The 14,453-nt window shown below is 47.3% G+C and overlaps 1 protein-coding gene across 7 annotated transcripts in view; it reads left to right on the top strand.

Annotated features, from left to right (window-relative positions):
• ELP2 (elongator acetyltransferase complex subunit 2) overlaps window positions 1–14,453 on the top strand; it is a 1,253,630-nt gene that overhangs the window by 744,126 nt on the left and 495,051 nt on the right. The window lies entirely within an intron of this gene.

Here is a 14,453-nt window from a genome sequence, read left to right as displayed (position 1 = left end):
CCTGCCAGACACTGGCTTGGTTTCTCCTCTTACCGTGGCTAGAGAGGAAGGAGCCTCATTCATTTGGTGGTGAGGAGGGCAATTGGGGTCCTAGGCCTTCAGCTACCCGCAGTGGCTGTCAAGACAAATGTCTTGAGTGAGGTGATTCAGCCAGGAGTCACTACATCTGAACCACTTCTCCTGTTTAATGAAGACCTTATGGATATCCTACTTGAGGGCTGGTCTAAACACTGCAGAGGAGCTCCTGTGAATATGTTGATTGCTTGCAACCACCACCCTACCTCAGGGAACCCCAGTTTCCTCACACCACACCCCAATCAGAACGCTTGGTGTCCAAGCCTCCACTTCGAAATTAAATCCTGGTGCATTCCCTGCCACTCCCATGGGCAGTGAATCCAAGAAGCTGGACACGTTGTGGAAGAAGATGTTCTCTTCCTATTGCCTGGCACTGTGGTTGGTGAACACTACTAGCCTTTTGGACTGATACTCCCACTCGCTCTGAGACTCGGTTGTGCAGGTGCTGCCCATGGTCTTGGAGGAGGCCCAAGCCATACTCTGTCAAAATATAGCTGATGGGAGAAATGCAGCTACGTTTGCCATACACTGTGGGATGCACATGACAGACTCACCAGACAGAGCGGTTTCATCATCTGTGGTCTTACGGTTCCTCTCCTGGCTGAAGACAACTGGCTTTTTTGGGAATGTTCAACTCTCCCTTATGGACATGCCCTTTGATGGTGCTCGTCTCTTTGGAGACTAGACGGAATCCGCACTGGAGTGCTTCAAGGACAGCAGGGCTATGGCCAGGCATTGGGCCTTTCCATGGCCCCTCACCAACCACTGTCCACCTTCTGCTCCTTTTGTGGCCACGAAAGGGGCTTCTAGCTGCATCTCCAACTGCCCAGCCACTACGGCCAGTAGACTTCTCAGTCCTTGTGTGGCCGTGGTGCCCACAGATGTTATTGGTCAAGTATAGCAACACAAAAGGATGATGGACGGAGTGCTGAAACTTTTCAAACACTCACCCCAGTCACAGATCTGGGTTTAATCCATGGGAACAGTCCAGCCTGAGCTGCCAGGGCCACTCTGGACCAAAAACAAGCATCCTGGGACTGGTTTTAGGGTATCACCATTCGTAAGCCAGGCTAGTTTAAATCCAGTGGCACAGTGAGCTTGGGACCCACGTCTGGGCATACCCTTCCCACTTAGGACAACTTAAGCAAACCAAAAGGATGATGGATGGAGTGGTGAAACTTTTCAAACACTCACTTCTAGTCACAGATCTGGGTTTAATCCATCGTTCTTTTGCTCACCATGCCAGCCCAGTTTGGGCCCAACCATATGCAAATCAGTCTTGACCCAGTTCCCTATGGGAACAGTACAGCCCGAACTGCCTGGACCGGCTACGAGCATTCTGAGACCGATTTCAGGGTATCTCCCTTCATCAGCCAGGCTAGCTTGAGTCCACTGGCACAGTCAGCATGGGACCACGTCTGGGCATACCTTTCCCACTTATGTCAACTTTAGCAACACAAAAGGATGATGGGTGATTGTTTGTCAAGTGGCCAGAGGTCTGGCCAGTCCACCACCCCTTCCCTGGCAGCCACAGTCCAGGAAGTTCAGGCTATGATACCAGTGTTTCAGCCACAGCCTCCAAGCCCCTTTACATTGCTCCTGACCACCATGGGCACCCAATGGGAGGCAGGATAACACCCGTACCACTGTAGGACAATAACATGTGAACGCAGGGTTCTCCAGATTGTCAAAAGGGGCTACTCTTTCCCCTTCACCCATCCCACCTACCTGCGACTGGCACATCTCCTTACCTTGCCAGGAAGTGTAGACTCTCTTGGCCAAGGAGCCAGATAAAGAGTGCTAGCATCAGAAGTAGGTCATGGTTGTTACTCCTGCTACTTTCTGGTGCCCAAAAATGAGGGCGGCCTTCGTCCTCTCCTAGACTTCCGCCCTCTCAGTTTCTTCATGAAAAAGGAGAAAGTCATAATACTCACTCATGTCCTGCCTGCCTTGACCAGGGAGAATGAATGGTAGCTTTACACTTGCAGGATGAGTACTTCTATATTCTCATCCTGCCTGCGGCTTACAGTGGGTCACAAGCACTTTATTTTCTGTGCTCCCTTTTGGCCTTACCAGTGCCCCTCAGGTGTTCGGTGATGGCGGTGGTTGCAACTCATCTGTTGAGATAAGGGGTTTCAGTCTTCCCCTATCTCAACAATTGACTGTTGAAGGCAGGCTTGACCCATGTTTTTGTCTCCTACCTGCACACTATGGTGGACCTCTTGCACTTGCTAGGGTTCACTATCCATGTCCTAAAGTCACACCAGATAACTTCTCAGACACTCCCTTTCATCTGAGCTGTCCTGAACACTGTAGTTTGGGGTGTATTCTTCTGAGCGGTGAGCCCAGGATATTCAGGCTATGATACTGGTGTTTCAGTCTCTGTCCTGCATTTCGGTGAGTCAGACTCTGAGGCTGCTAGGCCTCATGGCCTCCTGCATCTTTCTTGTAATACATGCCCACATATGTGGGCTTTGCAGTGGTACCTGAAGTTCCTGTTGGCACAGCTTCAAGGGAAATCTCTACGACATGGTCCAGATCTCGGAGGGTACTGCAAATGATCTGCAGTGGTGGCTGATGAATTGCAATTGGGCCAGTGGCAGACCCCTCCACCTTCACCAACCAGACAGTAGTGATAGAGGCGTCACTCCTCAGCTGGGGCGGCAGTCTGGGAGAGATAGAGATCAGAGGACTTTGATCTCTAGTGAAATCCAGACTTCACATCAACTCGTTGGAGCTCCGAGCGATCCAGTTGGCATTGAAAGCCCATCAAGGGAAGGCTAGTGTATGTGTTTACTGACAACAACACCGCCATGTGGTAGTGCAACAAATAGGGCAGGGTAGGGTTGTGAACGCCCTTTGTCAAGAAGCCCTGCAGCTCTGTACCTGGCTAGAACGTCAGGTCATTTCTGTGTTGGGTCAACAGGTGGTGGGCTCTCTGAACACCAACGATGGGCAAACTCAGCCAAAAATGCCTAACAGATCACGAGTGGCATCTCCAACTGGAGATGGTGCAAGGTCTCTTTCAGCAGTGTGGAGAGCCTTGGCTAGAACTGTTTACCTCTTCTGTGAACGTGCAGTATCGAACGTTTTTGCGCTGTAGCTTCCAAGGCGACTCTCACTCTGATACGCTTTTCATCTCGACTGGAGCTCTGGCCTCCTGTATGCCTTTCTGCCAATACCACTCCTGGCCAGAGTTCTCAAGAGGACTAGAAAAGGCTAGACCCAAGTCATGCTTGTGCCTCTTGACTGGGCTTAGAGTCTCGTACTCCGAGCTATTGAGCCTATCTATCGGTCCTCCAATCAGGCTGCCCCTTAAGGAGGATCTCCTGTCACAGCAGCAGTGAAGGGTTCTCCATCCTCAACTTTTAGCCTTCCGTCAGAACTCTGTAATGCTGTTCTCGCAGCTCGGCGTCCCTTCACCAAGATGGTATATGCCGGCTATAGAGTTTTTGGCATGGTTTAGAGACAAACAGGTTGACCCTTTATCTGCACCCCTTTCCCAAGTTCTTTTGTTTAATCTTGCTTTGGCCCTACAGGTTTCTGCATTGGCCATGTTGAAGGGTTATTTGTGTGCTGTCTCCCTTTTTCTGTGGCTGCCAGATCCCCCTTCCCTTTTCAAGTCCCCTAATGTAAATAGGTTTCTTAAAGGTCTCCAGCACGTTTCATCCAACTCCCTTTGTTATGCCTCAATGGGACTTTAGTTTGGCTCCTACTTTTTTGATCTGCGCTCCCTTTGAGCCGCTTTATAACTGCACTTTCAGGCTCCTCACCATCAAGATGGCCTTTCTGGTGGCAATTACATTTGCCCGGTGGGTCAATGAAATGCAGGCGCTTTCGTCTTGGCCTCTGTACATTTCTTTTTACCCAGACAAACCAATTGTTTGGACTCGAGCATTCTTCTTGCCAAATGTAGTCACCCTTTTTCATGTAGGCCAGACCATTACCTTGCCTTCCTTTTACGCTCTGTCTTATCCCGCTAAAGAAGAGGAGAGACTGACGATCAACTCCTCTTTTTGTGGAGTATATGGGTGCCAAGAAAGGGAAGGTCATGCACAAACGAACCATCTTCTGATGGATTGTACTTTACATTGAGATCTGCCATGCACTGGCCAAAAAGCAGTCTCCAGAGGGCTTTTGTGCTCATTCCACCAGACCAAAGGCTGCGACCACTGTGTTAGCACGTCAAGTTCCAGTTCTGGACATCTGTCAGGCTGCATCATGGGTTACGCTGCACACATTCGCCAAGCACTACTGCCTGGACAGTCAAGTCGGTCGGGATGGCACTTTGCTCTTTCGATTTTTCAGGACTTTCTAGTCTAAATTGAGTGTGCAGACCCACCTCTGGGTAGGTATTGCTTGGATACCTATATCTATTCTAAGGTAAGGAATCATTGGCTAGACGTCTCTATCAGATAAGTTACTTAACTTTGGTAATGCCTTATCTAACCGTAGGTTCCTTACCGATCCACCTTTCCTTCCTGCTCTACAAGCATATTTTTAGATACAGGACTGCTCCCTTTTATGGGCCTTAGTTTCACACTACAAAAGAGGCCCAGCTAAAATAACGACCACAGGATGGATAGGAAAAAGCATTTTCCTATGAGAAAAACCCTCACCCACCAGGGTTACCCCTTGGTGGCATGCTTCATCATTAGGTTTCTTCCTGTTCTGCTACGGAGCGGGGCGTGCTACGACCTAAGGGATACGTGGGAGCACTGATGTAGTCTTGTCAATGTGAATCACAGGAGGGATAGGAGTGGTGGGGTCTTGGGTGAGTTAAAAATACCTGTCTCCTAGTAACTCCAGTGATTTAATAGATCTCTAGGAGGTGGTATGATTAAAAAGGGGCTGCAGAAGTGGGGGATGTAATGTGCCTGGCTTCCTAGTCTACATGTTTCAGAGCCTTACCCCTAGGCTCCTCTTCAGGACCAAGGTGAACTCCCTGATGCCACTCCTTGTTTGAGTACCTCTAATGAAAGCATAAATAATACATGGTCTGTGATATGGTGCAGTCCACCTTACTAATGTGGTGTCATAAGATGATACCTATCATTTATGGTGTCCGTCATTGATACCTGTGGGAATACAAGAGAGGCACAAGTATCATAGCCCCCCTTTGTAATGGGCCGCAATATATGAGGTTTGTGGGTGTGGTGCCACGTATTTGCAAACTGCACTCCACTCGTGGGAAACAGCACTTGTGAATATCAGGACAGAGAGACTAAATTACTCTCACAAGCAACAGTACAAGACATACTACATTTAAAACTTTTAAACATGTAAAAACGTGAAAGACACCAAACAGAACACACGTGGTGCATGTGTAAACTACTCAGTAGTAATTGGATACTCATATCATAGCTCCTCCGGGAGGGGTGTGTGCTTGTAGTCACACTCTAAAGATTTGGCAAAGTTTTAGAATCATTTCATCTTACCGTATCTGTAGCGCCATGTAAACAATGTTCAAAAGACACATACTTCCTGAAAGCGACACTCCCGCTCTGTACCTAATGCTCACTTCCCCGGGGCCTGAAACTTGAATGCTCACATGGGAGCAGAGTTTAAATGTGCAGCAGCTCGTGCATCTTGGCATGCTAAAGCGTACAGCACTAGACCATCAACTTCCCCAAGATGGCGGCCTCCTGTGGAACGAAGGGGGGTCTGCAAGGACCCTAAAAGTAGGTATCCCTTGTGGGTGCCTGTAATTGCACAGAGGTCATTGGGCCTTCATGGGCTTACAGAGGCAGAACTGGGATTCCCATATTGTTTTGATAATTATCTGGGAATTTCTTTCTTGTGTTTAACGAAGGGTTACTTGTTCCCTTCTTACTGTGATGGTGACGTATATGTGAGTGGCCAATATTTGTTGAGGGTTTGCTCTTTGTGACACAATGGAATGTAAAGGAATGAGATGGACATAGGACCTTCTGAGCTGCCTAGGTGTACCATTCATTTCAGGAGATGTAAATCCGACTAATGATTAATGTGATGTTAATACTTCTTCAGCTGGCTCCAAGGTATGTTCTAATTGAGGCCAAATTGGTGTGTGCGCAATTTATAAACCCATCATTGTTCTTTTTCGAACAGTGTAGACTCATAATTAATCTCTCTATGGTGTTCTAGGATAACCCACTGGTAATCCTCCACTGTGTGTGCTTTCACTTTGAAATGAGTGGACATTTTAGTCATAGCCTGACCACATCTCAGGTTACTGCGGTGTTCGCAGATGCGAGTCTTAACCCTTCGGGTGGTCATCAACACATAAAGTAGGTTGCATGGACAAGCGATCATGTATACTGCTTGCTGAGTTTTACAATTAGAGAATTCTCTAATGTCCCATGTTGTGCTGTTGTTAAAGGTGACCTGTTTAGTGACCTTTGTTAGATGGCCCACACTACAGTTCCCACAGCTATAATGTCCATTGAGTAGTGGTAGGTAATTGATATCTTCTGCTTTACTACAAAGATGGTGTGGAGGGGTGTGTACAAGCATATAACTAAGACTCTTTCCCTGTTTATGTGAAAACGTGGGTTTGGGAATATTTAATGATCCACTATTGAGGATGCGCCAATGTTTGTTGATGATCTTGCCTACTTGATTGGAGGCTATTTTAAATGTTGTGATATATATCGGTCTTTCTTCCTCCTCTTTTTGGGGAGTGATGTCCAGAAGGGCTTCTCTGTTGTTATTGCGAGCTCGGTTCATGGTTCGGTTGATTACTCCTGGGCTCCAGTCTAGATGCTAGACTCTGGGCTTGTTTTTTGTAATCCGATATCTCTGAGCAATTCCTTCTCAATCTGAGAAATAGTCCAAATGGTAGGTTCTCTCTCAAATAACAGGGGTGAGCACTATCAAACAGGAGTAAACCGTTTTTGGCTGTTGGTTTTTTATGAGTGGTTGTTTGAAGACCACCATTGGTGGCTATAATATTTAAATCCAGGAAGACCAAATGTTCCTTGCTCATTGTGTGAGTGAATTTCAAGAACTGGTCCTGTCTGTTTAACCGCTCTAAAAATGTCACCACTTGTGTCTCATCCCCTTTACAGAAAACCAATATGTAATCAATATATCTTTTCCACAATACTATGTTGTCTCTGTATCGATTGGTGGGGTTTTGGATTCTCTCTTTCTCTAGATGATCGACATAGAGACTGGCCAGACTCTGAGCGCAGGTGCTTCCCATGCTGGTCCCAAGTTTCTGAAGGTACAAATGTTTGTCAAATTAAAAAAGAAATTGGTTAAGGGCCAGATATAGCATTCCATAACCTCATTCCGTAGTGTTTGGTAGTCCCAATCTAAGTCAAAGATAACCTCAATTATGTGTAATGTGTCATGGTGAGGAAGACTTGTGTATAGGCTTTCCACATCCAGTCCTATTAGTATCTCATTTGCTAGAACAAAAGGTCTGTCTTTCAAAAGACACAGTACGTCCTTCGTATCTTTAAGGTAGGTATCTGTGTTTTAAACTGTGGGTCTTAAAAATGCATCTGCAAAGTGGGACAGAGGTTCCAAAATAGAATTGATACCTGATATGATGGGTCTACCAGGAGGTGATTCAAGGTTTTTGTGAATTTTAGGGATAGGGTAGAAATAAGGAGTTACAGGATTTTTATTAATTAGGATATCTCCTTCATTCTGGGAAATCCAGTTGTGTGCTAAAGCTTGCTCCACCATGCTGTGGATCTTCGTCTTTAGGAAATCAGTAGGGTCCTCCTTGAGTTTTTCATAGTTACGTGGGTCACCCAATAGTCTTTAAACATTCTTTACTATGGTTTTCTAAGGTCTGGATTATGATAACGCCACCCTTATCTGCTGGTTTTATTACTGTCTTGTTGTTGTTAGCTAGTTCCTGTAAGGTTTTTTTCTCGTTCTTCGTTGTGTTATGGAACACCTTCAAAGGGTTAGGATTAATCTCACTGATATTTTTCAGAACCCCTTTTTCAAAGGCGAGGATTTCTATTGGGATAGAAGTGTTGGGAAGTGTGAAGGATGATTTTTTGCGTAGACCTGTGTCCCCCAGTGCTAAATTGTCTGCTGGTGATGGACCTTCAAAAAAGGATCTCAGCTTGATCTTCCTAATTAAATCATTTACTTCAATGCTCAATCTGAATTTGCCCAGGAGGGCCGTTGGGGCAAAACCCAAACCCTTCTCAAGCACGCCTATCTGTGCGTCAGTAAATGGCACATCACTGTGGTTTACTACTAGACTGTGCGTCTGCTTGGGCCTGCTTGATTGTCCGGACACGGTGTACTTTCTGTTGTCATGCTCCGTGTCGTCATCCTCCCTGGATCTTAGTCGGATGGCCATTGGACCTGGGGTTGTCTCTTTGATTTGCCCCTTGGGTGTCTCTGGCCTCCTCCTAAAGAAGGAGGGCGGTACTGTGGAAATTGGTCACCCTGTGTTTCTCAGTGTACAAAATGAGGAGGATACATTTGGGTGCTGGGGGGGCCTAATGCAAAGGGGGCTGGATACATAGAGTAGGTGCCCCACACTCTCCCCGTTTTAAAACCAGCTCACCTGTTTCTTCTGTTATTCTACCTCCCCTGAAACAGTCCTTTCATGTTGGAGTCAGAATTGCTGGAGCCTGAGTCTGGTAAGTCAGAGTCCGTATTGTACCCTGGATTCCTTCCTGAAGAGACATAGGCCCTCATTACGACCCTGGCGGTAAGTGATAAAGTGGCGGTAATACCGCCAACAGGCTGGCGGTAATTACCGCCAAATTATGACCATGGCGGTGATAACTCTCATAGACAGTTAATGTACCACACCAACCGCCAGGGCAGAAACAACACTCAACACGGCGGTAGCCAACAGCAGGCAGGCAGAAGACAAAGTACCCCCCCACCATATAAAGACACATGAATCCGCCACCATTTCCGGGGCGGTACCAACACCATCAAAAGCCTGGTGGAAACAGAGCTCAGAAAAGAAAGGACTCACCATCAGAGCCACAGGGAAGAACAACACTGCCATGGAACCCGAACTGCAAGTGTTCCCAATGATCTTCTACGTGATGCTCCACCTGGAACACCAACGTAGACGAAGATGACAATGGTGAGTCCAGCCACCTAGCCCACAAGGGAGGGAGGGAGGAAGGAAAGCGAGAGTGACACACAAACACGCACAACACACACCTGACACACGCACACCATACACACAACCAGCTGCAGACGTAAACCAATGGCACACAATGCACGGCAGAATAACACAAGGACCAGAGTACGGATGTACAGAAAATGTATTAGCATAGCAAAACCCACCACACAAAGCAAATATATACAAATATTCACAAAGGGCCAATGCCCAGTACAAAGTCATAAGGGCACACAAGGCCACACGGCACAGTCCAGGGCCCAACCTGTATCCTGACATCATCCAGAGAGAACACTGCAGGGGCATCATTTTGCAAGTGATGTATTATGCTTCATGTGTATGACATATTGTACATCCATGGCTTCCCCTCTATGGTTGCTGTTGCCCTGCCACCTTTTGTTTGTGTATGGTGATGTATTGTGGGATTGTTAGTTTCCCTATGCTGTGCATGCTTTGGTGAATGGATGTCCATGCAGGGCTTGGAGGGCTGTCCATGCATTGGTATAGCATGCAGGGGTTGGCATTGAGGTTAGTCAGATGTGTAGGTACAGTGCGTGGGATGGAGTGGAGTGATGGGAGTGAGGGTGAGGGTGTGAAATGGCATGCAGGTATGGGGGGTGATAAGTGGAAAATGTTGACTTACCAGTGTCCAGTCCTCCGGCTACTCCAGCGAGTCCCTCAGGATGCAGTAATGCCAGTACTTGCTCCTCCCATTTTGTGAGCTGTGGGGGAGGAGGTGGGTTCCACTGCCAGTCCTCTGTATGGCGAGCTGGTGCCCTGCTGCAATGGAACGACCCTTCCCCCATAGGTCGTTCTACATCTTCCTGATGTTGTCTCTTGTTCTTGGGTGCTGTCCCACGGCGTTCACCCTGGCCACGATTCTCCGCCACAGCTTCAGCTTCCGGGCAATGGAAATCTGCTGGACCTGTGCTCCAAACAGCTGTGGCTCTACCCTGACAATTTCTTCCACCATGACCCTTAACTCCTCCTCAGTGAAACGGGGGTGCCTTTGTGGTGCCATAGGTGTTGTATGTTGGTGAGAGTGTGTTGAGTATGTGGTGGGGTGTGTGATGTGGGGTGCGTGAGGGATGTATAGGTGTAAGTAGTGTGTGTGTAGTTGTCTGTGATGTCGGTGGCGAACTCGTGCAGTCTTTTGGTGTTGGCAAAGGATTGTGGGTAATGTGCATGTATGTTTTATAGTGGTGTGGGTGTGGTGTGTGTATTGCTGTCAGGTGTGTGTTTTTGGTATTGGCCAATGTAGTGTTTTGTTTGTGGGTGTCCATTCTGAGCGGGGCGGTATGTACCGTCAATTGTTTACCACCATTGAATGTCTGCCGTGGTGATTCGTGGGTCATAATGTGGTGGGCGTTATTTTGTTGGCTTAATGGTATTGGTGTTGGTATCGACACTTTAGCAATGACCTTTGGGCTGGCGGATTTGTGTGTATGAGGCAGTATTTTGTTGGATTGGTGTGTGCATGTCATAATATGGAAAACGTATATCCGCCACCGAGGTGGTATGTTGGCATCTGTCAGCGTGGCGGTAAGCGGCATTTACCACCAATGTCATAATGAGGGCCATAGTCTTTGCTGATATAGGGGTATACTTTTTCATGCGAAAACCTGCTTACGTCCTTTAGTTTTTTTATATTTTGTTTGCTTAAGGTATACCTCATATTCAGTTATTGTTAGATTTAATTCAAAGCCTTTCTTAAGGGTCCCTGTGGATAGGTATAATTTTAGGCAAACCCCTATGGTAAGAATCTCACCCTTTAGTTCCTCTGATAGTCGTGTTGCCTCTTTAATGATGAGAATCAACCAGTACCGGGTACAATGCCAAGATATAAGTGACCAGTCTTTTTTAAAAGTCTTGTAATGTTGGAAAATGAAAGGTTTGTGTGTTTTCATGATACCTTGTTAGGCTGCATTTGCTCTGAGGTACTCTGTCATCATGATCCCATGGATCATGGTTTTCACGCGATTCCTTTTCAGGGTGTTGAGTTTGTCCCAGTACTTACTGTCTCCCACATTCTCCGATATTGGTGTGTCACCAAATGGGGATACTGAAGCTAAAATTCTCTCTACTTCTTCATCCGAGAAAGTAAGCCCTGTGATTTCTGTCATGTGTGCTGAAGGTCCTTCACGTGTTGGTGTAGTAAATCTGCCCGCAAAAAAACTCCTGCATCTCTGTGCTGCCTAGATATACAAAAACAAAGAGGGAGAATGAGGTTGTGGGGCTGGGTCTGTCCTCCTTGTAGCCTATATAACATTACAAATGAGGCCCAGCTAAAAGAACTACCACGGGATGGATAGGTAAAAGGATTTTCCTATTAGAAAAACTGCTCACAAAAAGCTTCTGTGATCCAGTCTGATGCCTGGGCATAACTCTAAGCCAAGGAATCTACGGCTCAACAGGGTCTTTACCAGATAAGGTATTACCAAAAGGGAAGTGACTTATTCTTCCAGTTCATGTCAATTCATGGAGTTCCTTCAAAAGTTAATAATCTCTCAGATCAATGTCTCTTTGCTTTGCTTCAGTCATTGTCAGATAATCCCATTCAGGAGCTGCCACTTCTTGTTTGGCACTTTCAGGCCTTTCGGTCTTTCTGACATTGAGATCTGCCACTGCTGATTGGAAAAGGACTGTGCAAGATCCAGACAAGACTGGAAGAAACCAAAGGTGGATCCTGACCGACGAGGATCTGCAAAAGAAGGGGGACAAAGTCCAGTTCGAGTTGGAGTGTCCGGCTGTGGCAGGGCCACTATCCACCCTTCTGTGGATGCAGGATACGGTCGACAGTGGGTGAAGAAAGTCAGATCTGCAGCACAGGAGCAGAAGAGGGGTTCAAGAAGTCTGTGTGGTAGGGGCAGTCCAATCCAGGATGATCTGTATTCTGCCCTGTAGGGGTTGGGTCTGGCCTCCACCTACTAGATAAACCAGACAAACCGTCTCCCTGCCCTATCTGACACTTTGAGGCCTGCTTACTGCAAGGCCTCTAATACATTCCCAAGGTAGACCAGGTGGTCCTTCCAGGTGGAGCTAAAGACAGTTATATCATCAAGATAAGATGCACTGAAGCTTTATAGCCCTGGAAGAACTTTGTTCACCAACCTCCGGAATGCGGCAGGCGCATTCTTTAATTCAAGGGTATCACTGTGAAGTGATAGTGCCCACTAGGAGTGGAGAATGCAGTGCTTGGCTTAGCATCTTCTGACAGCTTGATCTGCCAATAGCCAGCAGTCAGGTCAAAAGTGCTTATATACTTGGCAGAAGCCGGTGTATCTATGAGCTTATCTGCCCTCGGGATAGGATGAGCATTTCTTTTTGTTACAGTATTGAGACCCCTATAGTCAACACAAAACCTCATCTCCTTTTTACCATTTTGGTAGTGTTGGTTTGGGACAAGGACTACAGGACTAGCCCAGAGGGCTCAGTAACTACTAGGTTTAACATATTGGGCACCTCACACTTGATGCACTCCCTGACATGATCAGGTTGCCTGTACATTTTCCTTTTAATTGGCAGGCTGTCACCTGTGTCATTGGTGTGTTCACACCATGCAGTCTGACTAGGTGTCAGGGAGAACAATTCAGAGAACTGTCCCAGGAGGTTTCTGCAGTCATCTTTTTGTGATTCAGAGAGGCAGTCTGCAAGTACAACCCCATCTACTGAGCCATCTGTTGTATTGTGGGAGAAGAGGTCAGGGAGAGGGCCCTCTCTTCTTCCTGTCCCTCATCAGTTGCCACGAGCAAGGTCATGTCAGACCTATCATAGTAGGGTTTTAGGTGGTTCACATGAAGCACCCTGCGGGGGCTCCTAGGAGTGCCTAGGTCAACCAGATAGGTGACCTCACCCTTTCTTTCCACAATAGCGTGTGGCCCACACCATTTGTGTTGAAGTGAACTGGAAGCCACAGGCTCCAGGACACACACGTTCTGTCCTGACTGGTAAACAGTCAGCACATCCTTTGGGTCATGCCATTGTTTCTGCAACTCTTGGCTGGCTTGAAGGTTTTTGGAAGCCCACTTCTGGTACTTGTCCATCCTAGATCTGAGGCCTAGTACATAGTCCATGATGTCCTGTTGCTGTTGCTTCCAGCCTTCTTTCACAAGAGCAAGGGGACCTTTAACAGAGTGTCCAAACAGAAGTTCAGAGGGGCTGTAGCCTACTCCCTTCTGAGGAACCTCCCTATAGGCAAAGAGGAGGCAAGGTAATAGGACATCCCTTCTCCTCCTGAGTTCTTCAGAGAGTCCCATTATCATGTCTTTGAGAGTTTTTTTTTTTAAACCTTTCAACTAGTCCATTTGTTTGTGGATGATAAGTGGTGGTGAATTTATAAGTTACACCACGTTCCTCCCACATGGCTTTAAGGTAAGCAGACATGAATTTGGCACCTCTGTCTGATACCACCTCTTTAGGAAAACCCACCCTGGAGAAAATTAACAGGAGGGCATTGGCCACTGCAGGAGCTGTAGTGGTGCTAGGAGGAATGGCTCTGGATATCTGGTGGCATGGTCCACTACCACCAAAATGAATCTATGACCAGATGCTGTTGTAGGGCCCAGGGGGGCAACAATATCCACCTTAACCCTCTCAAAGGGCACCCCAACCACTGGTAGTGGAATTAAAGGGGCCTTTAGAGTGCCACCTGTCTTGCCACTGGCTTGACAAGTGACACAGGAGCGACAAAAATCCTTAGTGTCTTGTGGCATAAGGGGCCAGGGAGGGACAAGCCTGTCCTAAGTCTTGCTTTGCCCCAAGTGGTCTGAAAGGGGAACATCGTGTTAGAATTAACAGGAACTCCCTAAACTTCATGGGTGCCACTGACATCCCCTGCCTCTTGTGCTGCAGCTTGCTCCCTTAAGCACTCCGTTGTGGGACACTGTTTTCTGTTCTGTACTGAGTTCCTCCCTTGGTGCCCCCCCCGCACCTAAGAGCTCAGCTGTGTCAGCTTGGGGCTCCTCTGATGTAGGTTCCACTCAATGAGTTGATTCTTCTCCCTCAGGAGTTGAATCCTCAGTGGAGGCTGGAGCAGGGGGTACCCTTTTACCCTTTCTGCTCTTTTGTTTAGGAGCCTTCTGGACCATTGTTCCAGGCTCCGAGATTCCCTGTTCTTTTTGTTTGGTTGCCTGTGGTCTAGTGAGGGCAAAGATATGCCTGGGAATGCCCAGCATTGCTGCATGAGCCTCCAACTCCACTACAGCCCAAGCTGAAGTCTCTAAGTTGTTACCTAGCAGACATTCTGCAGGTAGATCAGAGGAATCTACAACCTTTATAGGGG

The sequence above is a fragment of the Pleurodeles waltl genome, chromosome 2_2 (assembly GCF_031143425.1).
Source record: "Pleurodeles waltl isolate 20211129_DDA chromosome 2_2, aPleWal1.hap1.20221129, whole genome shotgun sequence".
Lineage (NCBI taxonomy): Eukaryota > Metazoa > Chordata > Amphibia > Caudata > Salamandridae > Pleurodeles > Pleurodeles waltl.
Note: the sequence above shows the minus strand (reverse complement) of the source record. Positions and strands in the feature narration are given on the sequence as shown.